This window comes from Lepus europaeus, chromosome 9, assembly GCF_033115175.1.
Source record: "Lepus europaeus isolate LE1 chromosome 9, mLepTim1.pri, whole genome shotgun sequence".
NCBI classification, from domain to species: Eukaryota; Metazoa; Chordata; class Mammalia; order Lagomorpha; family Leporidae; genus Lepus; species Lepus europaeus.
In genome coordinates this window covers 87,178,801-87,205,960 of record NC_084835.1, presented here as the reverse complement: position 1 = coordinate 87,205,960, position 27,160 = coordinate 87,178,801, and positions in this window count along the sequence as shown.

The following is a 27,160-nucleotide window of genomic DNA, read 5'->3' as shown; positions in this document are numbered from 1 at the left end:
CTTTTGTGTATATATCTTGACTAAATTGCAACTCTAGTTATTTTTCTTAATTCTGCTGTTTTCCTTCTTGTCTACATAATTTGAGCCTTAGTCAAACCTTGGCCTATGTATGAAGCTACTAAACATTAATTTCAATTGTATGGTTTCAGAAACAGGTGCCAAGGCCTCCAAGTTTCCAAATTTATTGAACAATCTACTCACGCATCTTTTCTGGACACTCTAGTGGGATCTTTTGCAAATGCAGCTGCAATTGTAAAATCATTTAAAAACAAACAGTTCCTGCCGCTTTATGTCATGCTGATCTACTTTATGTTTTCTCTTTAGTTACCTCGAAACCCAGGCCCCAGAAGAGAGAAGAGAAATGGAGAGGCAGTTTCCAGGTCCAGATTTTCCAGAAAAACACTTGTTCCTGCGTTGTCAGAAATTTCTTTGTGAGGATTTTTTAATTTGTTTCATTTTGTTTTGTTTTTGTGAAGAATGACATGACTAAAGGAAATAAGGATTAGCTAAATAAAAATAAATGAATAAATAAAGTAAATGTGTTTGAGGCAAGGGCAAAGACTTAATTCCAGGAAGTAGATATAAAATACTGCAGAACACTATTGCAAAGCATTGCCATGTGTGTGGTATTCAGGACCAGCCCATCAGCAGGCAAGAGATCAGGAGCCATAATAAAGAAGGATTCCTCTACATAGCAGCTTTGGGTTTGGAGATATCCTCTTTATATTTGCAACAGGTGGGTGACTGTTAAACTCATGAGGGACATTGTTGTTGTTACTGTTTTCACTTTTCCTTTAGAAGCTTTCACTTCTCAGAAACTGTGTGTGAATGTAAAGTAAGAGTTATTTCTCTTAAATGCTTGCTATTTTCTGGTTTCTCAGCCTTTAGCAAATGCTTCATGGTATTCAACTAATTTTGCAATGCAGCTATTTTGTAATATTTTCAAGGTTGTCTCCCTCTGCCTTGCTTTGGAAACTCCTAAATACACATACACACACACACATACAGAGATAAGACCCTCCTTAGGTTCAAAGACACTTATAAATAAGAGAAATGCAGTCTTTTCCTCTTCTATGAAAGTCCTCCAAGTTTCATAAGCTTGAGATAGTTCTGACCTCCCTGTCATGTAATGGCCCATATTTAGAAGACAAAGGATATTTGCTCGTTTACCCACAGCAACATTATACCATTCTTCCCAGGAAGAGTATTGGGCAGCGATGTGAGATTTGTGCACTGTGCACTAAATAACTTTAATATGCCCCCCATTGTGTTTCTCCAACAGTTTCACTATGGAGAGTACCTGAGCATAATTAAGGTCATAGACTGGAGGCCCAGCAGTGAAATCGTTGAGTGCAAAATTGAACATCCACAGGAGGGTGTTCTGAAGAAAGACTTGTGAATGGAGATCCTGGGCACTTGGGAATGGCAAAGTGAGGAGGAGCCAGGCAATATCATTAATTGTCAGTACAGCTTTCAGTCAATGGTTTGGTTTCTCAGGGAGATCTGGACTCATTTAGACAGATAACAATAGCAATCTGTGTGGTGAGAAACTATGAATCACAACTTGTCCACAATATGTTGGAACAGCCTTGGAATAGATCTGTAGATAAGATATGGTGGATGGGAAGTATATTCATTTTGAATGCATACCAGCAGAAACAAACAAACAAACAAACAAACATAAGTACAAAGAGGTTTTCCTAAGGGAGCCCAGCTGAATCTGGGGGCCAGGTGCCCAGGGAGTAGGGGGAAACAGTGGATGCTGTTTGATATAATGTAGCCCCACTTTGAAAGAAATATGAACAATCTTGCATGTCCTCTTACCAGGGGCTTAATGAACAAGTAGATATTTTCTATTTATAGTTAGTAAACAGCAAGCAAATATGGACACTTCTAAATGCCTGCAAGACCCTATAGAAGCAAAGGGGTGAAACAGTAGTGACTGCAGAGATGCGAGAGGATGGCTGAGAACTGAGCTCTGTTCAATATTATGGGGCTGAAATGTAGAATTGTATCTGTTATTCATCAGCATTTTCCCTTCTTCAAGAAGGAAAAAAGATACACTTTTAAAAATACGAACTGTTCAATTAATTATTAGTAATTTATCTTATTTGAAAGAGAAACATTTATATCTATATTTCATATATCAGAGAAAGAGAGAGAGAGAGAGAGAGAGAGAGAGAGACTCCCCATCTGCTGGTTCAGTCCCAAATGCTTGCAATATCTAAGGATGGACAGATTGAAGCCAAGAACTCTGTCCGGGTCTCCTACATGGGTGGCAGGTAGCCAAGTACTGGGCCATCACCTGCTCCCTTCCACAGTGCACACTGGAAGGAAGCTGGAAAGGAGAGCAGAGCTGGGTCTCATACTGAGGCAATCCAATAAGGAATGTGAGTGTCCCAAGAAAAAGCTTTTACCACTACATAAAATACTTGCCCACCAAAACACACATTTAACCTGTCTTTCTAGAACTAAAATAAACAGAAACCTAGCAAGTATCTTTTGTGTCCTCAAAATAGAGTAGGAACCAGTGATTACAGGTGTTGCATGTTCTTACAAGTTGCAAGGATACCCATTGGAAGGGGTCACACAGTCTCTGGCATATACCAAGGAGGATAAATAGACAACACTCAAAATCCATATGTAATATGTAGGGATCAGGTCGTACACAGTGAGCTTGTTAAGGATTGAATAGCACCTGTCTCCTCCAAAACTCATGCAAGATATTTGAATTCTGATGTCTTAATGTTAACAGTTGAGGGAATAAGGTGGAGAATTAATCTAATTATGACATCTGAGGGATGGTTCTGGTGGGAGCTATTTAGGTTGTTGTATGAATGCCTTCAGAGGATGGTTCTCAGGTTTGATTATTATCTGAATTCAACTTTAGTTTAGCTTATCTGTCCCTCTCTTTTCACTCTCTCCCCACTTCCTGGCTCACCATGTGGTCATTCCTCTCTACCTGCCATGATTAGCCTCCATCAGACAGCCATTTATGGGGCCATCTGATTCTGAACTACAAATTCTAAACTGAAGGTTGAAATGAACATTTTCCTTCACAAGAATTTCCTTTCAGATATTTTAGTCAAAGTAATTAAAAGATGACTAATACAGGGCTCATTCTCCAGGGATTCAGAACATACATTTCTGACACTTAGCTTTATTTTCTGAGCTTAAAATAAAACAAAGCAAACAAAATGAACTGATATTGTATTGAGGCATTTAAAAAATATTGTCTATAGCAACTATAGCACAATTTGATAAGCGGTTAGGTCACTTTTTTCAGTGTTTTTATTCATATTTGTTATTTAACCTCAAAAGTTTTTGCCTTAAGTCAATACGGAAAATCTTGTATGTACTGGAAACTTTCTAATTTCAAAATATATTTAGAGAATTATATGACACAAGTCTGTTGGATATATGACACAAAAAATCCTTGCAAGTACTTCCCATTTCACTTTGGTTTTATTTTCAATGACCTGTGAATTTTCAATAGTGAGATCAAATTTTCTTTTAAAATTATTTCTTTTTGATTTGATACTCTCTGGTCTCAAAATTACAATATTAACTGAAGGAAAGCAAACAAACAAACTAGCTATTAGCTAGTCTTCATGACACTGTTTTTCTAGCTCTTTCCAAAAACACTACAATGTTCTACCAAAAGCATGTTCGTATTTGTATGCAATGTCCATTTATTCTCCAGAATACAGTATTGAATTCATTTGTTTTGTGCTAGGAACATAGAGTTAGACAGTCATGGGTCTGACATGAAAGGAGGCTGAGATGTCAATTAGGGAAGAAGGGATGATGCTTCATAGTTTCCTGAATATTTTTCTTTTTTACAAGTTTTAGAAACTTAAAATCCTTTGGAATTTTCAAAAAAAATCACATAAATTATTACAGAGAAATTTGAAAGAAATGATCCCTTGACATAAAGATTTTTATAAATGAGATTTCATTTTTAGAATATTAATTTTCACTTAATGTATTCTTCTTTCCTGGATACTACCTTGGTTTGTTGTCATATATCTTAGCTATGAATTTTTCAGAGTATCTCTATCATGAAAGAGTTTTGAGGAATATTCATTAACTATTTTGTAGTTTGTGTTGTCTGATGTTTTTCTCATGATTAGAATGAGTTTGTGGGTATTTGACAGAAATAGCACATATGTAAAGTGACATTTTCACCACGTTATAGCAAGAGTGTCCATGAACAGCATGACTTACCACTGTTGATGTGACCCCTTGATCTTGGCTCAGGGTGTCATTGTCAGGTTTATTCAGTGTGAAGTCACTTTTCTTTCCCAGTTAAAAAAAGCATATTTTAGAAGGAACTTACTATACAGAATCCGTACTTACAGAGAGGAGAATTATTCAATATTTTTATATTAAGATTGGACTCATTGATATTTATTTTACAATTGGAATTTTAAGTGAATATTTCTAAAATATTTATTTATTAGAAGTCAGAGTTACAGAGAGAGAGAGAGGGAGAGAGAGAGGAAGAGAGAGAGGGAGAGAGAGAGAGAGAGAGAGAGAGAGAGACTATCTTTCATCTATTGGTTCACTGCCTGAATGCCTACAACAGCCAAGAACCCAAGTCTCAATCTACGTCTTTCATGTAGACGGCAGGGACCCAAGTCCTTGAATATTCACCTGCTAACTCCCAGGATGCACATTAGCAGGAAGCTGGAGCCACAGAAGAGCTGGAGCTCAAACCAGACACTGCAATATGGGATGAAGGGATCCTAGGCAGTGTCTTAACATCTATGTGAAATATTCTCCCCAATTCAGTACTTCTTTGCTTATTTCATTGCTTAATTTTGTACAGCTTTGATCATTGGGACTTCTTTCAGTCTGTTCCTGTGACCCTTGGACATCAAGTAATCATTATATTTTGTTCTGTTTATTTTGCTTTGCTTTTGAGAACTTCCTTTGATTCAGTTAGTATAAGATTTTTAAAGATCTTGTATATTTACTTCCTAGTTTCTTGAATCAGCAATTTCTCCAAGAAAAAAAAGATTTATGCATTTACTTGAAAGTCAGAGTTACACAGAGAGAGAATGAGAGGCAGAGAGAGAGAGAGAGGTCTTCCATCTTCTGGTTTACTCCCCAGATGGCTGCAATAGCCGGAGCTGTGCCAATCTGAAGCCAGGAGCCAGGAGCTTCCTTTGGGTCTCCCACACAGGTGCAGGGACCCAAGGACTTGGGCCATCTTCTATTGCCATCCCAGGCCATAGCAGAGAGCTGGATGGGAAGTGGAACAGCTGGGGCTCAAACCGGTGCCCATATGAGATGCCAGCATTGCAGCCAGCAGCCTTACCCACTACGCCACAGCACCAGCCCCAAAACCTCTCTTTTTAAAATTTCACTAAGATAACTTAAGGTTTCCCAATTTTAATTACCATCTCAATGAATTAGCTTTTTAAAATTTTCTATAATGCTTTCCAACTGCAATTTCATTGGTCTCTGTAATATTATTTATTCTTTTCTTCTTTTTGATAGACACTTCCATTGTTTTTCTTCCCCTAAATGCCTCAGGTAGAAGCCTAGACTATTGAATTTAAGTCTTTCTTCTTTTCTGGTGTGGATATTAATGTTGTAAATGTATTTCTAAGCATTTGTTTCTCTTCATCCCACAGCTTTCAGTAACCTGCATTTTCATTTTCTTTTATTTAAAAATATGTTCTTATTTCTCTAGACACATATCCATGTGTATTGTTGAGAATTGTGTCATTTAATCTTCAAATTTGGAGAATTTTCTAGCTATGCTCTGTTACTGGTTTCTAGTTTAATCCCATTGTGATATGGCAATATATTTTGTATGGTTTCTATTCTTTTCAATGATAAGATGTGTTTTGTGGGTCTATTGGTAAGTGTCCCATTCAAATTTGAGATGAATATTCTATTATTGTATGGAGTATTCTTTATATGTCAATCATAGGAGATTGATTGACAGTGTTATTTAAATACACTAGACTGTTGCTGATTTTCTTCTTAGTTGATTTATCAGTTACAGGAAGAGGGGTGTAGAAATCTCTATCCATACTGGTAAGTTTGTTTATTTTTCCTTCAATTGACAGCAGTTTTTGTCTCATGTCTTTTGAAACTCTTTTTATGTGCATACAGTTTAAATATTGTTATGTTCTGGAGGTCTGTTTTACCATTTTGTATGGCCATTATAATCCTGGACAATTTTCTTTTTTTTTTTTTTTTTTTTTTTATTTTTTTTTGACAGGCAGAGTGGACAGTGAGAGAGAGAGACAGAGAGAAAGGTCTTCCTTTGCCGTTGGTTCACCCTCCAATGGCCGCCGCGGTAGCGCGCTGCGGCCGGCGCACCGCGCTGTTCCGATGGCAGGAGCCAGGTGCTTATCCTGGTCTCCCATGGGGTGCAGAGCCCAAACACTTGGGCCATCCTCCACTGCACTCCCTGGCCACAGCAGAGAGCTGGCCTGGAAGAGGGGCAACCGGGACAGGATCGGTGCCCCGACCGGGACTAGAACCCGGTGTGCCGGCGCCGCAAGGCGGAGGATTAGCCTGTTGAGCCACGGCGCCGGCCCTGGACAATTTTCCTTCTACTGAAGCTTGCTGAAATTTGCAGAGCAGTTATAGCTTTCTTTTACTTAGGAAATCTATGACTTTGATTACAGTGAATTTCTTGTAAACAATAAATAATCAAATCCAGTTTTGTTTATATTTCCAAACAACTGTTTTTTAAATGGTTGAACTTAAAATATTCACAATAAAATATTGATATACTTGTTTTTAAATCATCTGTGTCTGTAAATGATCTCCTTATTGCATTCTTTTCCTTCTTTTTCTGTTTTCCTTGGTTATAATTGAGAATTTTACATTTTCCATACTCCTTCTCCTGTACACATATCAGTTGTACTTCATCAAACTTTTGTTTTTAGTAGTTAACAGAATTAATTTTTCTTTTTCTTTCTCTGTTTCTCTTCCTCTTCCTTCCTTTCCTCTTCCTCCTCCTCCTCCTCTTGTTCCTTTTTCTCTTCCCCCCCCCCGTCTCTCTCTTTCCTCCTCTTTCCTTTCCTCCCTCCTTCCCATAAAGAAACAGAAAGAAAGAGGGAGTATACTGTCAATGCTGGTTCACTCCCCAAATGCCTATAATAGAGACAATGAAGCCAAAAACTTGGAACTCATTAGACGTTTCCTGTGCATGTGGCAGAAAACCAGCTACTTGAGCCGTCACTCTCTCCCAGGGTGGGTATTTAGCATGAAGTTCTGGTGAGAACTGAAGTTGAGATTGAATCTAGGTATTCTGAGTTTTAACTGGGTGGCCAAATGGCCTCCTCTATCAAGTTTAAAAAAAAAGATAAAAATATGTAAATATTTAAATAATTAAATAATTTAATAATAATTTAAATAATTTTTAGCTTAACTAGAGTTTAAGAGATGATTTGGGGTGAATATTTTTCTACTAGCCTTGAATAAGATTAAGATTTAATTTAAACTTTAAGTTTGAAGTTGTATGAATTTTCAATATGGATAGTCACACGGAATTAATATTTCCTAAACCTGATGCAAAATTTCAGCAGAGTGAAAAGAAACCAATTTTCATGTATTTGACCAAACACATAACGTTGGTGTGGCTGGGATTTAATGGTGCCCATGAAGCATCAATTCCAAAGGGACTATTCTGACAAGAGTTTGTTTGAACAAAGAGGATTCTTTTATTTATATCTTTAAAGTGTCCTCTGTCCATGATGAATAACAAGATCACTTGAGAATAAAGCAGCTTCATGCATCCTTTGCTAGTTTACATTTACTCTCAAGTAGCCTTTTGAATTATTGATTTTACTTTTTTAAAATTATTTTTTTCTCCAGACATCAAGAATGCTTTTACAAAGATCTGATATTTAAGTGGTGTTGTTTATTTTCTTGTAATGATTGAAATAAGCCTTAACTTCATAATCACTTGCTATTTTTATCAGTAATATCAATTACTTAATTGATATATTGCTGCTAAGAATCTGTCCCTATCTCAACTTACAAAAGTGATTTTTGTTTTGTCTTTCATCAGAGCCAGAAGATGCAGCCATTGGTCATAACCTCCCCCTTAGCAATAGGTAGATTGTGTAGGATATGTGCAAAGTTCAATTTTAATCCTATCTCTTTTTTTTAAGATTTATTTATTTATTTGAAAGTCAGAGTAACACAGAGAAGGAGAGGCAGAGAGAGAGGTCTCCAATCTGCTGTTCCACTCCTCAATTGGCCACAGTGGACGGAGCTGTGCCGATCCAAAGACAGGAGCCAGGAGCCTCCTCCAAGTCTTCCTATGTGGGTGCAGGGGCCCAAGGAGTTGAGCCATCTTCCACTGCTTTCCCAGGACATAGCAGAGAGCAGGGTCAGAATTGGAGCAGCTGGACTCAAACCGGTGCCCATATAGGATGCTGGCACTGCAGGCGGCGGCTTAACCCGCTATGCCACAGTGTTGTCCCCGCCATCTCTTCTTATTTGATAGAGGATAATATTTCTCTTTCTTGTTTGTATTTTATGCTTTATTAATACATAGAAAAGAGATTTCATGAACTTCATAGATAATTTCTTTCTTGAAAAATGGGTTGGGATAGTGAGTTTTTCAGCCAGTTTGGGATGCTATGAGAAAATACCATGGACTCTGTTTCTTAAACAACAAACATTTATTTCCTGTTTTTCTGGAGGTTGGAAAATCCAACTCCAAGGTATAGGTAGATTTGACGTCTGCTCCGCGTTCTGGATTGCTGACAGTCTCACTGCTTTCGTGCTACTGAAACAGAATACAACAAACTGAATAATTGGTAAAAACACAGTTCTAGGGTCTAGAACTTCAATATTAAGGTACAGCAGGTTTGGTGCTTCTGATTCCAAGATGGCTATTTAAACACTGTGTCTTCTGCAGGGGAGGGATGCTTTGTTTTCACCCAGTAGATGGCAGAAGGGAAATGAGACAAGGGAGAGCAAATTTGGTCTTCTATAATGGTATCAGTCCTACCCATGAGGAAAAAAATATCATGACCTAACCCCTAGCTCTTAATATTGTTACAGTGAAGATTAAACTTCATCATAAATTTTAGACAGAACAAACATTCAAACCACAATAGCCACCTTCTTGTATCCTCACACAGTAGCAAAAAATTTAATCTCCCTCATGTCTCTTCATTAATGAGGACCTCACCTTCATGTTCTAATTACCAGGAAGGTCAGCACATTCAAATGCTACCACGTTGAAGATTGACGTGTCAGTTTCATGTTCTAAGGAGCTGCAAATACTCATTCAGTAACACTAAAATGAGAGTGAAATGGGAGCAGAGTGTTTGGCCTTGCAGATACACCTCTGGTTCCCCTGCATTCCATACAGAAGTGGCTGGGCTGGATTTGATACTGCATCTGGACTCCTAATTTCAGCTTCATGAACTTTCAGACCATGGGTGGCAGCAGTAATGACTCAAATGAATGGGTTCCTGCTACTTACATGGAATTGAGTTCTGAGATCTTGACTTTGTACCCCATCCCTGCCATTTGGGGTATTTGGGGAGTGAATCACTAAATGGGATCTCTCTCTCCTTCTCTCTCTCTCTCTCTCTCTCTCTCTTCCCTCCTTCATAATAAAAAAAAAAAGAGTGCAATTTTCCAAAATGCTATCTTAGGCATAATTCATTTTTTTCCAAATTGACTATAAATTTTTCCAGTGTCAAACACAATGCTAGAGGAGAATTGCTTTGGGAAATCCACATTGCCCAATTTTATTTTTCCACTATGAGAATTTACTCATATATTTTGCAATGTTTGAGTGTGGCTTCATTAACAGAGATTTAGCACATTTTTGTAAATATAAACATGAAACAGCATTGAACTACCTATTTAAAATGACACCAATGTGCAAATTTTAAACAGGAACCTAAAACCAAGGATATAAACATCATTCTGTGGGACCTTTGCCTGCTCTACTCACCAGGTAATTCTCTAAATACCTAAATAAATTGTTTTTTATGTCTGCAGATTTTAGATTGATCATTTTCTCTTGTATCAGATTTTGGAGAATTTCAGCATATAGAACTCATCCATGGAATTCCACTAGCAAATTTGCAATTGTGAATTTTTCAAACATTAAGTAAATGATTAATGCTCCTTGTGCCTGCTTTTCTTTCACCATCAATATCGCCTTCTGCAGCTTTGAACATAATAACACAGCTAGAAATGCTTTGCATGCAACTTATTACATGGATACAACAGCAGTCACATATACCATATGCATTGCAGTTTCCCAGAAAACATCATTAGCTTTTCCTGAAACAAACAATGACAGAGATGGAGTGACTTGGACACCTAAAATTGGTATAGAGAAGCAGTATGTGAAGGACAAAGAAAGATAAGAATACTTGTAGTCCAGTCCCCATTCTCTGATACCATCTAAGCATGCTAAAGGCACACAGAGTCAGGAAAGAATAGAAACCTATGGCATAAATAGACACCTTCTACTTCTTTCCCCTTCACCTGCATCACTATCCCATAATGTCCCTGTAACTGTAACTGTTTAAAACATGAGAAATGCAAAGCATAGGCATGATGCAAGTGTTTAATTTTCTACAGATATTAATCTCAGGATCTCTAGCTCTCTGTTCTTTATATAAGAAATTAAAATCAAAATTTTTAATTACTCATTATTGTTCAAATGTATAAAGTACATTATGTTAAGTGAAATGAACCAAGCACAGAAAGGCAAATACAGCATGATCTCACACATGTGAAATCTAAAAAAAAAAAAAAAAAAAAAAAACTGAAAAAAATGTAGAATGGAATAGTGGGCCCCAGAGAATGAAAAAGGGAATGTATAGTAGGAGTGGATACAGGTTAGTCAATGGATATATTGTTAAAATTACACATGAGAATTAAGTTCTGGAATTCTATTTCAGGTCAAAATAACTGCAAAAGAGGATTTTGAATATTTTACTGCAAAGAAATTGTTATTTCACAGCAAATAACTGAGATAATGGGCTTGTTAATCGCCTTGATTTGATAATTGCACAATGCATACTTTTATATAAGCATATGTTCTATCTTTTGAAATTATATAATACTTATAAGAATGTAAAATAGCTGCATAAAAATAAATTTTAAAAAAAGAAATTTCCTCAGGAGCATCTTGATAGTTGACTCTGGATATTGCAGTGGTCAGAGTTGATTAACAAACAATACTCGTTTCCTCCCCTTTCTGTTTCTTGTCAGAAACTGAGAGGTGTCCAGAAATCTTCCCCACTCCACCATTGGTCGATTATAAGATAATTGAGAAGTAAGGTTCTTGCTCTCTCTTACACTATATGATTTTGGCAGTAACCTTGAAACCATGAGAGATTAGAGCATGCACAAAAGCTTGCATGGTTGATACAAATCCATAAAGGAACAGATCTGAGCACCTGCTTAGATGATGTTTAATATGTCACACTTCTGGATGCTGATCTTGAAGTCTAAAGATGTTTCAGTTCTCTATATTGAATTAAGAATTCCTTATAGATTAAGCCAATTTTAAGCAAATTTCTGTAACTTGCACTGAAAAACTTTCTGTGCAACATTTTATTTTATTTTATTTATTTTTTTTTATTTTTATTTTTTTGACAGGCAGAGTGGATAGTGAGAGAGAGAGAGAGACAGAGAGAAAGGTCTTCCTTTTTGTCATTGGTTCACCCTCCAATGGCCGCTGCGGCCAGCGCATCTCGCTGATCCGAAGCCAGGAGCCAGGTGCTTCTCCTGGTCTCCCATGCGGGTGCAGGGCCCAAGCACTTGGGCCATCCTCCACTGCACTCCTGGGCCATAGCAGAGAGCTGGCCTGGAAGAGGGGCAACCGGGATAGAATCCGGCGCCCCAACCGGGACTAGAACCCGGTGTGCCGGCGCCGCAAGGCGGAGGATTAGCCTGTTAAGCCACGGTGCCGGCCGCAACATTTTATTTTTAAGAGTATCCAACTTTACAATGCATAAAGTGATGTCTGTTAAATGCAAGTATATTATATCAACCATCATCATATCTTTAAATTTTAATTTTTGAATCAGCCTTTTATTATTTACCTACTTATTTATTTGTTTTTACTCCAGAGGCAAAAAAAAAGCACTCCCTTTCTCTGGTTTACTCATCTAATGACCATAATGTCTGGAGTCCGGCTTGGCTGAAACCAGGAGCCTAGAATTCAATCCAGTTCTTCCACCTGGGTGGCAGGGATCCAGTTACTTGAGCTATCACTATGGCCTTCCAGGTTTTCATTATAAGGAAGCTGGTGTCAGTAGTCAGGGCCAGGTACGGAATCCAAGTACTCTGATGTGGAAGCTATGGAATACAAGCATTTTAACCGTAAGGTAAATAAATTCCGAACCATTCAGCCTTTGGATTCAAAATGTTTTTGCCATCATTACCTTCCTGTCAAGTCACATGTCTTCCTGCTTGATACTTTACAATATTCTTCTCTGGTAAAATTTTAGACACCAACCTATTCATCTTGCTTTGAAGATTTAAAAAATATCGGTCTATACGCATACTCTGAAGAGCTGTATTTTCTCAATTCCATATTGCCCTCACAAGTTGCATACTTATATGGCAGTGCTTCAGTCTGTGTTGGTGTAGCCTTTTCGACCATATTCTAAACTCATGTGAAAATCTGGGCTTAAAGTTTCCTTTTCATTTTCCATAGCACCTAGCCCTAGACTCTAAATTCAAGTGGCTTTTAATCAATTTATCCTAATAATAAATGCTATAAAATATTCCCACAGTTACCTGGATGAAACAATTATAGAGTTCTTTGGTTTTCTGCTTCATAGATTCAATTTCCTTCTAATCGTAAAATCTGAATGGAGTTGACCCAAAAGAAACACTGACCTAATATCCTCAAAATATGAAATGAATGGAAAGCAAGGATGAACAGGTGGCTGTTTGTCACATTATATTTTTTCCCTGGTGTAAGTGTTATGTTTGTCTGGGATGGTCCAGCCCCAGTGTTGTGTCCTTGGGCTTGCTGCCCGTCCTGACAGACAGTTCACCTTTGCTATTCAATTTGAGACCATCATCTCCTGACATAGTACTGTCCTATGAAGGTTCACCTTGCTCCCTCTGGGATCATGTCCTGTTAATCATCAATCTAATAACAGTGATGTTAATACTATAGCCATAATACTCTGGTCTCCCTCCCCAGGTCTTCTGGGCTGTTCAGACAGCTAATGTCTTGTTAAAACTTTTTTACTTATTAATTTTATCTGTGACAGAGCCTGATTAGCTTCTGAATTACTCCTTGCCTATTTTTAGTCTGCCATGCTTCTATCCTTCACAGACAGTTTAATCCCAAAGTATTAATTCGTCTCTATATAATGCTGACTTGTCTTCCTACAGGTATCCTAAATCTTCCTGTTTTCACTCAAGGTTCATCTAGCTTGTTTTAACTTGCATGCCTTGCCCATTGCTTTCACTGATCCACATCTTTCTAGAAGGAGAGATCTTCTTTGCAAGCCATGAGACAGCTTGACGCCTGTCGCCAAATGGTCATCAACACATGCAAGGAAAAATGTGAGACCTTAAATATCTCTCATCGACAGGGACTCTGGAAGAAGCTCACCTTGCTGTATGGGAGACACTATTGAGATAGTTTTTTCCTGACATTTTTGCACTATTTGTCCTATTGTTGAGGAAAACTAATGTTCATAAATTCAATCAAAATTAAGAGCCATTGGAAGAAATTGGCTATAATCAAGTGACAAAATGTATATCCCAAATACTCAGTGCTATACACAGACAACACTGAAGATCCCAAAGAATTCTCTTTCTTGCTTTTCATTGCACCAACATCTTGAATTTGCTTCCACATATATATAAATAAGTGGCATTTTTCTTTCTGTGTATGCTTTATTTCACTTAGCATACATCTTCATACAAATGTCAAGATTTAATTCCTTTTTTTGTTGAGTAATATTCCACTGTATAAATATACCACATTTTCTTTATCCATTCATCTTTTGACAGATGTCTACATTGATTCCATATTTTTAGTATTGTGATTAGCACTGCAAAAAACATGGGGAATACAGGTATTGCTTTCATAGGCTGACTTCACCTCCTTTGGATAAACTCCCAGAAGTAGGATAGCTGGGTCATATGGTATTTATTTTTATGACTGAATAATATACCAATATGTCAATGAACATAGTTTACATATTCAACTATTAAAGGAAATCTAGGTAGCTACCAATATTTTGGCAATTATGAATAAAACTTCCATTAATGACCATGTGCAGGTTTTTGAATGGACATGATTTTCAAATAATTTGAGTAAATACCTGGAAATGTGACGGCTAGATTATTATTTAAGTTTATGTATAGCTTTCTGAAATATGCCATGACTTTGCCACCAGCAATGAATTATTTTTCATTTTGCTGTACATTGTCACCATCAAGTAGAATTGTGTTTTTAGATTTTAATAGTTTTAATAGTTAGGTGATGGTATCTCATTTCTTTATTTTGTAATTCCTTAACATCAAATGATGTGGAGCATATCTTCATATGTTTATATGCCATTTGTGTAGTTTTTGATGAGATGTTTGTTAATATATTCTGCCCATTTAAAATGGTTTGTTTTGTTTTTATTGAGTTTTACTTGTTTGGCATATAAAAGGATACATTAAAATTCTTGTGTAAAATGTAATTAAAAGATAAATTTCTTTTGGAGTAAAAGTTTTGAAATCCATGCACAGGTTTTGTCATAATATGCTTTCTTCATTAGCTTTTTGAAGATGCAAGTTCACATGGATTTCAAAAATTTTCAGCAAAAAACTTATTTTTTGATTACATTTTTCTTTGGAATTTTTGAAGGACCCTCATATTTCGGGTGTAAGTCCTATAAGTGATACGTAGTCTGGAAATAGTTTCTCCCTTGTGTGTCTTCTCTTGATTTTCTTTACAGTATGTACACAAAGCAGAAGTTTTTAAGTTGGATAAAGTTCAAAATCATTTTTTTTTTTTTTGACAGGCAGAGTGGACAGTGAGAGAGAGAGACAGAGAGAAAGGTCTTCTTTGCCGTTGGTTCACCCTCCAATGGCCGCCACGGCTGGCGCGCTGTGGCCAGCGTACCTCGCTGATCCAAAGCAGGGAGCCAGGTGCTTCTCCTGGTCTCCCATGTGGGTGCAGGGCCCAAGCACTTGGACCATCCTCCACTGCACTCCTGGGCCATAGCAGAGAGCAGGCCTGGAAGAGGGGCAACTGGGACAGAATCCGGTGCCCCGACCGGGACTAGAACCCGGTGTGCCGGCGCCGCAAGGCGGAGGATTAGCCTATTGAGCCACGGCGCCGGCCTCAACATCAATTTTTTAAAAAATTGCTATTATTTATAAAAACTCATCCCCAAACCTATGTTCACTTGGATTTTTCTCTTATGTTTCCTTGTGGAGGCATTATAGTTTTGCATTTTGTTTGTTTGTTTGTTTGTTTTTGGTAAATGGCCCATTTTCAATAAAATTTGTTACTGTTATAAGGCTTGTGACAAGATTCATATCTTGGCATGGTGATGGGGGGTGGCATAAGGATGTAAATGTCAAATTTTTGCAGCACTGTAATTTTTTAAAAATTGATTTTATTTATTTGAAAGGCAATGTTACAGAGAAAGGGAGAGACAGAAAGATCTTCATCCACTGGCTCAGTCCCAGATGACCACAACTTGTTGGTAGCTTGGCTGCTCCAAAGCCAGGGCTTCTTCTGGGTTTCACACATGGGTGCAGGAGCAAAAACACTCCATCCTCTGCTGCTTTCTCAGGCACATTAGCAGGGAGCTGGATTGGAAGTCTGCAGCCAGGTCTCAAATGAGAGTCAAACAAAAGCCAGGAGCCTAGAGCTCATTCCTGCTCTTTCATGCGGGTGGCAGAGGCTCAAAACTTGGGCCATCCTATGCTGCTTTCCCAAGAGCTTTGGCAGTGAGGTGGATCAGAAATGGACCAATTTGACTCCAATTCGCACACATATGGAATACCGGTATAAAAGGAGGCAGATTACCACACTGCACTGAAACACCAAAGCCATGTTTCTTGAACACTCATAGAGTTCTCCAGGAAAGCCACTGACTTGTTACTTTTTTTTTTTTTTTTTTTTTTTTATTTTTTTTTTGACAGGCAGAGTGGACAGTGAGAGAGAGAGACAGAGAGAAAGGTCTTCCTTTTGCCGTTGGTTCACCCTCCAGTGGCCGCCGCGGTAGCGCGCTGCGGCCGGCGCACCGCGCTGTTCCGATGGCAGGAGCCAGGGGCTTCTCCTGGTCTCCCATGGGGTGCAGGGCCCAAGCACTTGGGCCATCCTCCACTGCACTCCCTGGCCACAGCAGAGAGCTGGCCTGGAAGAGGGGCAACCGGGACAGGATCGGTGCCCCGACCGGGACTAGAACCCGGTGTGCCGGCGCCGCAAGGCGGAGGATTAGCCTAGTGAGCCGCGGCGCCGGCCGACTTGTTACTTTTATTTGAACCTTTCACTTACTATTGTTTCAGTATCTTCAACAGACATAGACCTATTCAAATTATCTTTCTGTTTGTGTGAGTTTTGATGGTCTTTGCCTTCCAAAGAATCATCCATTTCATCAAAGTCATTTAATTCTGGGACATAAGGATTTCATAGTATTCATTTATTATTTTTTAATGTCAATGGAATAAATATTCTCCCCTTATTCTCAGAAATTATTAAATTGTATCATCTCTTATCTTTTCTTTGGATAGAGATTTATCAATTTTATTTATAAACTGATTTTTTAATTTTATTGATCTTGTTTATAAACATTTTTTGTATGATTGATTTAATATTTTAAGTGCAAATAATTTGTCTCCTACTTGTTATTATAATTCTTCTGTTTGTCTCATTCTTAAATTAATCTCTCTAGTTTCCTATGGTGGTGGAATTTTGTATTATTCATATTAGATCCTCTTATTTTATAACATGTAAATGGAATGTCATAAATTTTTCTTTACACTCTATTTTCACTGAATTCCACAAATTTTGGTATGTTTTTAAAATACAATGTTTTTTGTTATTTTATGAAAATTTCTTCTTTGATCTATGTATTATTTCAAAGTGTCTTGTTAATCTTCAAATGTGGGAATTTTCTGTTTTTCTTTCTGTTAATATTTTCTATTTGAACTCTATTTCGTATAAAAACATACTTTGTATGATTTCTATAATTTCAAATTTGTTAAGATGTGTCTTTGGTACCTATTGCAGGGAGTTTGAGGAGAATTTTTATCCTGTTGTTGGATGAAGTATTTTATAAAAGTCAATTAGATCAAATTGATTGATAATACTGTTGAAGTCAGCTATATTCTTACTGACATTCTGCCGGTTTGATCTATCAGTTACAGAAAGACGACTGTTGAAGTCTTCATCCTTAATGGTGTATTTAAAAAAATTCTTCTTACACCACTATCAGTTTTTGTCTCATATATTTTGACAATCTGTTGTTAGATTCTTTCACATTATTGATGGTTATATCTTTTAGAGAACTGACCCCTTCATTATACAATGCTTGTTTTTATCCCTGATACATTTCCTTGTTTTGAAATCTTCTCTGTCATCTCAAATTAATATATCTACTGCAACTATATTTTGGTTAGTTTTAGTGTGGTATGCATTTCTCCATTCTCTTATCTTAACCTATGTGACTCATTACATTTTATTTTATATATATAAGCATGCATTATCTTGAAGAAGAAAACATAAAATTGTCTATATCATTTATATTCACTCTGATTGTTTTTATTTAGCAGATTCACAAAGAAAGTTATTATTGATAAGATATATATATATGTATATATATATATCTTTTCACAAGTCTTATATATTTTTTTTTCTTTTAAGTCTATGCATGTTGCACAGGGAAATGGCTACTGACAAATCTAGCTCTAGTTTGAAAATCTATGTTAACATGACTAGGAGTCGTATTGTGTTAAATGGTTCAGACTTCAAAATCCTGTTTATTTTTCATACTTCCTTTCTTGGCTGTGGGCTTCCTCAGCATTCAGAGAGAATCTGTGCACCTTGTAGTTTGTTCAGGTAGAGCACATGGTTATTACATGGAATCCTTATTGTGGTGGTTGACTTTCATTTTTTAATATTACATAAAGGTAGCAAAAGCAGAAGGCTTGTGATATTGGCAAAATCTGTCTGAATCCAAGTTCAAGCTCAACCAAAACTTTCAGAAAAACTAAATCCAAATACAAAAGAACACCTAGTCCAAATTATGTATGTATTGTATATATGAATGTGTGTGAACATATATGTTACTCAGGGAGAGATAATTAGAAAATCTAAAACTAAGTCTTGAAAATCAGCCAACATGTTTCCAAATAACCCTTGAATCCAACATGATATTTCAATAATACATGGAAAATATTTTTAATAAGGAAACATTGAAGTACAACCTATCTTAAGTTTTAATTTGTACCTAATTGGGTGCTGTTTGGAATAACAGTTGAGTCACTACTTAAAGTACCTGCATCCTATATCAGAGTTCCTGATTCCAAACCTGTTTCCACCTTCTAGTCCAGTTTCCTGCTAACACGCACCCTAGGAGGCTGCAATAATGTGTCAAGTAGATTAGACTGTGCCACCCATTTGAAATCACATATTGAGTTCCAGGCTCCTGCCTCCCACCTTGCCCAGCCTGAGTTATTGCAGGCATTTGAGTGAGTAGTGAGTTAAATTTATGTCAGGAAAGAAAAATGTTCTAAAATAAATCATCTAATATTCTACCTTAAGTAATTATAATAAAAGAAAAATAAAAATCAATAGAAGAAAAAGTTACAAAGATCAAAATCAATTTAATTCAAAACAGTATAACAGAGAAAATTAATAAAACCAGACAATCAAACTGATAAAATTTTAGTAAAGATGGTAGTGAAAAAAAAGGTGGCTAGTTATCTGTATTTTCAATGAATGAGGGTGTTTATTAAATAACCACAGGTTTTTAAGAGATGAGGAAAATGGGTGAAAATCATGATGTTTATAAACTTGACAATACAGATAAAGTGGACTAATATTTTAAAAGATAAAATCTGTAGATAATCATTGAACAAAATACAGAAATTCTGAGTAGATAACCTATATTTTTAAAAATATGATTTCTTTTTTAAAGAGTTATTTATTTTATTTGAAAGTCAGAATTAGAGAGAGAGAGAGAGAGAGAAAATATTCCATTCACTGGTCCACTCCCCAAATGGTCACAACTGCTAAAGCTGGGTCCAACTGAAGCCAGAAGCTAGGAGCTTCTTCTGGGTCTCTTGCCTGGGTGCAGGGGCCCAAGAACTTGGTCCATCTCCAGCTGTCTTTCCAGGTGCATTCACAGGAAGCTGGATGGGATGTGGAACAACCAGGACTTGAACTGGGGCCCATATGGGATGCTGGCACTGCAGGTAGTGGCTTAACCCCCACGCCACAGTGCTGGTCCAAAAATATGATTTCTTAAGCAATACAAATTTATAGCTCTAAAATATCCACCCCAACCCCCCATCCCCAATTCCTAGGCCCAGGTTGTTTCCCTGGTGAAATTTCCTAAACTTTTTTTTTTTTTTTTAAGATTTTTATTTATTTATTTGACAGGTAGAGTTACAGACACAGAGAGAGAGAGAGAGAGAAAGGTCTTTCTTCCGTTGGTTCATTCCCCAAATGGCCGCGACGGCCGGAGCTCCACTGATCCAAAACCAGGAGCCAGGTGCTTTTTCCTGGTTTCCCATGTGGGTACAGGGGCCCAAACACTTGGGCCATCCTCCACTCCCTCCCCAGGCCACAGCAGAGAGCTGGGAGCAACCGAGACTAGAACCCGGCACCCATATGGAATACCAGTGCTGCAGCCAGAGGATTAACCTAATGTGCCATGGCGCCAGCCCCCCTAAATGTTTAAAAGAGCAGATATACCAATTATATTAAATATCCTCCAGAAAAAAAAGATACGATGTATTAGAGATATTTGGTGATGGTTAGATTCTCCTGATAACAAATCAGGCAAAACTGCAACAAATGAAAACTCCAGATACATAGCTTTAATAAATATAGATATACAAATTCTTGGCAAAATACTAGTAAGCTGTACCTACTGATATATGAAATATAGTACATCTCAATAATTTATCTCAAAAGTGTAAGTCTATATAAATATTAGAATCGGTCAGCACTAAGGACTTTCTATGATGATGATAAGTCAATGCTCCTTTGTCAATTATAACAAATGCCTCACACTGGTGGGGGATGTTGACAATGGGGGAGGTTATGCAATTGTGGGAACAGAGCACATGCGAAAAATCTTTGTGCCTTCTGTTCAATTTTGTTGTGAACCTAAAATAGCTGTAAAAAATAAAGTCTATTTTTAAAAAAGAAAATAATATCGTTATCTTCTTAGAATTCTGTTGATGAAATGCACAAAATCTGTTCTGTTTATATTAATAATTTTTTATTAAAAAAGAAAAGAATACTTACTGAAGTGGATTTTTGGTGTAGTGATTGACATATTTTGGGACACCTGCATCTCATATCAGAGTACATGGTTCCAATTCCATTTTAAGTTCTGATCCAGCTTCCTGCTAATGTACATCCTGGGAAGCAGCAGGTGATGCCTAAGTGGTAAGGTTCCAGTAACCCATGTGGGAAATTAAGATTGAATTCCCAGCTCACAGTTTCTGCCTGGCCCAGCCCAGCTGTTCTGAGCATTTGCAGAGTAAACCAAAGTGTGGTAGATTTCTCTCTGTCATTTTTCTCTCCGTGTCTCTGTGTTTCTGCCTTTCAAACAAAAAGTCAGTAAGTAAAATTTACCATATTAAAATGCTAAGAAGAAACACTATATTCTTTTTTTTAATTTATTTATTTGAAAGTCAGAGTTACACAGAGAGAGGAGGAGAGGCAAAGAGAGAGAGAGAGAGAGAGAGAGAGAGAGAGAGAGGTCTTCCATCCACCTGTTCACTCCCCAATTAGCCTCAATGGCTGGAGCTGCACCGATCTGAAGCCAGGAGCCAGGAGCTTTTTTCTAGTCTCCTGTGTGAGTGCAGGGGCCCAAGGACTTGGGCCATCTTCTACTGCTTTCCCAGGCCATAGCAGAGAGCAGGATCAAAAGTGGAGCAGCTAGGACTCGAACCGGTGCCCATATTCGATGCTGGCACTGTAAGGCGGCAGCTTTACCTGCTATGCCACCACGCCGGCCCCAGAAACATTATATGCTTATATCAACTAAAGAAGTTTATAAAATGCAATATCAACTCATAAGTAAAATCTCCCTGCCATCTTGTAATAAAATAAGGCTTCAATTGCTAATATCACACTTAATGGATAAAGATTGAGTATTTCTCAATCAAAGTATATAAAGTCAAAGTATGTAAAGTCAAAGTATGTAAAGAGATATCAGTTCTTAAGATTGTCACTGAGCCGGCGCCGTGGCTCAACAGGCTAATCCTCCGCCTTGCGGCGCCGGCACACCGGGTTCTAGTCCCAGTCGGGGCACCGATCCTGTCCCGGTTGCCCCTCTTCCAGGCCAGCTCTCTGCTGTGGCCAGGGAGTGCAGTGGAGGATAGCCCAAGTGTTTGGGCTCTGCACCCCATGGGAGACCAGGAGAAGCACCTGGCTCCTGCCATCGGAACAGCGCGGTGCGCCGGCCGCAGTGCGCTACCGCGGCGGCCATTAGAGGGTGAACCAACGGCAAAGGAAGACCTTTCTCTCTGTCTCTCTCTCTCTCTCACTGTCCACTCTGCCTGTAAAAAAAAAAAAAAAAAAAAAAAAAAAAAAAAAAAAAAAAAAAAAAAAAAAAAAGATTGTCACTGAAATTCCTAAAAGAAGTCCTATCCAACAATAAGGCAATGAAAAATAAGTCAAAAACTATACAATTGTAAAGGAAGACAGAAAAAAAAATGTTCTTTTTCACAGATTACATGGTTGCATTTGAAGGAAATCTCAAGGAATCTGCTCACCTCTACATACATAGACATATAAGGATGTCAGACTTTAGAAGAATTTAAATGCATTATGCTGAATGAATGAAAGCCGTATTAAAGAGATGTGTACTGTATGATTTCAAAGACATGGCACTCTGGAAAAGGGGAAGCAACACCAATGGAGAATAGATCCATGCTATCCTGGGATACAGTGAGGTTTATTTACCTATAAAGCAGCACAAGGTTTTTTGGAACCTCATTGGATCTGGTATGTAAATGTTGACAGTGATGATTATTACATGAATCCTTCTATGTGTCACAACTCAGAACACTGTTGTGCACTAAAATTTTACTATGTGTAATAAATAATAATTTTAAATGAAAAGTCAAAGATTCAAGTGAAAGTTACTAATACTGGACATAGAGAAAGAAGACTGGATATATGCATAGTATTAATTACTGATAGAAAAAAAGGATGAAAACAAAATTTAGGGGCCGGCGGTGTGGCGCAGCAGGTTAAAACCCTGGCCTGAAGCGCCAGCATTGCAGTGGGTGCAAGTTCTAGTCCCCGCTGCTCCACTTCCAATCCAGCTCTCCGCTATGGCCTGGGACAGCAGTAGAAGATGGCCGAAGTCCTTGGGCCCCTGCACCCACGTGGGAGACCCTGAAGAAGCTCCTGACTCCTGGCTTTGGATCAGTGCAGCTCCAGCCATTGCAGCCATCTGGGGAGTGAACCAGCCAATGGAAGACCTCTCTCTCTGTCTCTACCTCTCTTTGTAACTCTGTCTTTCAAATAAATAAAATAAATCTTAAAAAAACCCAAAATTTAAAAACAATAATTCAAGAAAAATTTCCATAAATGTATTATACTTATATAATATTCAAATATAACATACATGATACATAATATAATTGTACATACATATATTTTGAGTTACATGTTGAAAAATTTCATAAAGTCTCTGGGAATAGCATCAGCAACATTATTTTTGCTTTTATTTAATAAATATAAATTTCATAGGTACAGCTTTATATACAATGGTTTCTTCCCCCCCACCCCATCCCTACTCCTGTTCAACCTCTCACCCCCCTCTCCCAACCCATTGCTCACCAACATTCATCTTTACTTATCTTTATATACAGAAGACCAACTCCACACCAAGTAAAGATTTCAACAGTTTGCACCCACACAGACAAAGTATAAAGTACTGTTTAAAGACAGAGGTCCCACATGGGGAGCAGGTGTCCAGTGACTCCTCTTGCTGATCCAACAACTGACACTCTCATCCATGATGTTAGCAACAACCGAGGCTCCCGTAATGAGCCACCTAGGCCATGGAAGCCCCCTAAGTTCAGACTCTGCCAGTATCCACAAGCAAAGTGGGAGTTTTCTCCCCACTTCAGAGAAAGTCACCGCCCGCCTTAATTGCCCCCCTCCCTCCACTGGGATCCCAGGCACAGAGATCCTTCATGTAGATCATCCTCTTCCACAGTGCCTTGGCCTTCCTTGCCTGGAATGTCCCCATGGGCTTTCCAGCCAGATCTGAATGCCCAAAGGGCTGACACTGAGGCCAGAGTGTCATCATCAACTTTTAACAAGAAATACTAAAACATTCTAGTAAAAGTACTAAATAAAATAAACAAACAAATAATACTTTGGCATCTAGAAAATAAAAACATTTGACTTACAAGAAAACACAAAATATTATCCATGAGCATTTTAGAATAACTGTTAAACCATAAAAATGAAATGGCATACTTTAGTTCAGAAGAACTCAAAATGTGAATTAAAAATATTAGATCATGTGAAACTGACTCTCGAGTATGAAAGTTACTATGTGTTATCATTTTGCAGAAAATAAATAGAATATTGTTTCAGTAAGCATGTTTTAAAGAATCTATAGAAGAATGAGCTTTGCACAACCAAAATAGCTAGAGAGACATTGACATAAGATTTAATGGTGAGTAAAAAATACATATATGGTTATTTGTGGAACTAAGAGTAATTATGAGTTAAGAGGGAGAAAGTATAATTTTAATAACCATATGTTCTGATAATATAAATGAAGTGCTACTATCATGAACAAACTAGAAGAAAATGAAGACTGCATAATCAAAACTGACTTAAATGGTTGCTGTAATAATATTGCTAGAAGTATTGTCATTCTGAGTCTATTGTGTTTGTGATATGCCATAAAACAAATGAGTAATTCTGAGATACTTGAATTCTATCATCCCTCTGATTTTGAGACTCAGGATTCTTTGTGAAAAGAATCACTTCTTCCTTGTTGTGCAAGAAAGGAAATTCAAATATGAAAAAATTAAAGTTCTGCAGTCTGAAATTTTAGTGAGCATATCAACACGAACCCATGGGACAATTTATTTGACTACATATATTTTGCACATATATATATAGTTATATACACAATATATTATTATATTACATTATATTATATTAATGTGCTCCCCTGTATACAGATTGTGTCCTTGAAATACCATTCTTACTAAGTGCAGTTACAAGAATTCTTTGCAGAAATAGCTATTCCCAGTGCTAGGCAGTAGTGTACATGGATTTGTACATGCTGCAACACTAAGTTAACTAAGAAGCTATCAAAAACTACTAGGACTTTCTCCAAAGTTCTCGTGTGACACTTAAACTTATTTTTGGCTAAATGTGGAAAATGCCTACTTTGGTAATTATAATACTGACAAAGGAATGAAACTCAACTAATATGTTTAAATACACAATTTCATAATGGTAACTTTTTTAAATTGGACACTTATAAAAGATAATTGTGAAGTAATTCATTTTGTTAGAAACTGGGAGATTTAAGTTTTATACTAAAACATAAGGGCGTAAACATTAAACTACTCTTTCTTGTACACATTCCTACTGGGTAGCCAGTAGTAGATGGGAGAGTCTTATCTCCTTATAAAAGTATTATACATTATATACAAAATCAGAAATTGTAACATTAGAATATTCCCATTTTGCAACTTTCATTTAAGAAGTTAATAGAGGCATTTATCATTAATGGTCGCTAAGATTAAAAAAAGAGAGACAATTAGACCTTATTAACTATTATTTAAGTTTGTCAAGTACTGCCTGTAATCTTGCATGGGGATTCACTGTTAGTCTGAACCACCTACTGATTAGCTTCTCAAATAGCTCATCAGGTGTGCAATCAGGAGTTAGCAATTCCATCTGGGTCTCCCACCATGGGTGGCAGGAGCCATTTTCTACCATCTTTCCAGGCACATTCAGCTGGAAGCTGGACTGAAAGTGGTGCATCCTGGACTTGAACCAGCATTCCAACATGGATTGCTGGTATCACAAGTGGTGCCTTAACTGGCTGTGCCATAATGCTCGTCCTGCATTGTGTTTCTCATTTGTGAAGACCCCTCAAAATCTGTGAATACTTGCTCTATGCAGGAAAAAGATATTAAACTTTTTTTTTTTTTTGCATTATGCTCGTTTCATATTCTTGGCACTATGGTAAGTTTTCCATGTCACACATGCAAATGTAGAAGCAGCAGTTGCAAGGCTACATGGCCTATCCCTGATCACACAATGAGTCAAGACCTATCCAGGTTGTTGGACTGTAAATTTGTGCCATGACCCATTTCACTACACAAATCTTTTGGAGTCTTAGAGGACTTTGACTTACACAGGGAATAGATTTAGGTAAAGAATACCAGAAAAGCCCTTTTCATGTGCTTGAATAGATAAATTTTCAGTACCTTGCATAGACAATATTGTCTTTCATTAAGACCTCTTCAAACTATGGGTGTGCTATGCTACATCTATCTATCCTTAAAGAAATTCTAATCCCGATAAACACACAAAAATGAATTTTAAATTAGGAAGCACAGGCGACATATGCCTGGTTATTTTAATAAGAGAATTAATGATTTTTTCAAAGACATGTTTCAGGAAATTGTTGTATTTGTGTGGGGTATAACTGTATTTTTTTTCTTTTTTTACTTTCTCTATCGTCAAGTCTGGACCAGAGAAAAAAACTCAAACATTTTATCAAAGTGACAAGACAATGATCCACCATGTATCTTGGCTGCAAAAATATGTTATTAGATTCAATTTATCATGAAAAATTGCTAGATTGTGAGAAGGCTGAAATGGCAGCATGGCAAGAGTGCAGCTCTTTGGTACTAATTATCTTAAGAGTTGACCTTCCAGGTCACCCCAAACCCTGTATTAATTCAGGAGGAGAGCTTAGATGGCCAACCCAGAGACGTCAAAAAAATCCCAGCAGAAAAGTATTCCGCTTAACTCTTGCAAGACTGCGTGAACAGAAGCACATTACAATGATTCTAAAGCCCAGACAGTCTTATTCCAAGCTACCTTTCTAGCCTTGCTTGTCATTTCTCTGTGTACAAACTCTCCTGTGCCAAAATGACATGCTCGCTATTTCTGGGGGAAGTCTCCCTTTCTTTTCACTCCTTACCTGTGCATATGCTGCTCCAGACTTCTAAAGAGTCCTCTCCTTCCCAATCACTTAGTGAGTTAACTGTCATTCTCCCAAATAACACATCCTAAGGTCTTTCTCTATAGTATTTGCCTAAGGTTTTTCTGTATACATTCTGGTGAATATAATTGTTTCCTCCTCTAAAATTCTATAGCACTTATCATTCATAACAAATGTGGAACACTTAATATGTATATTTTGAGTATGCCAGATGACCTTACCACATAATCTGTCTAATAAACTGATTAATAGGATTAATAGCTGGATTTACCTCTCTGCCTAGGGTAGCAATTTTTATGCAGAAGGAAATGTATGCGAACCAGTAGCTGATTGTTTCATTGATTTGAACTCAAATGCCTGTTTCCTTTCCTTTGCTATCTACATGTCACAGTCCTTCAAATTTTAATGACAAGATGTGTCTCATAGCCAGCAGGTGACAAAGGTAATGTGGGTTGTGTACAAAATTGTGATCCTCCAAATTCCAACTGTTAACATACTAAGATCCAGTATCTCAGAGTGTGACTGGATTTGTAGATAAGCAGTAGGAAGAGATGATTGTGTTAAAATGATGCCACTAGAGTGGCCCCAAATTCAATCCAACAAGCATCTTACTGAGCAGAGGGAACTAGGCACTAAAGAGTCACCAAGGACATATGCACAAAGGAAAGACCATGTGAGAACACGTAGAGGGAGAAGCCTCAGAAGAAATAAGCCCTTCTCATTCTTGTATTTGGGGCTTCCGGCCTCCACATCTGTTAGAAAAC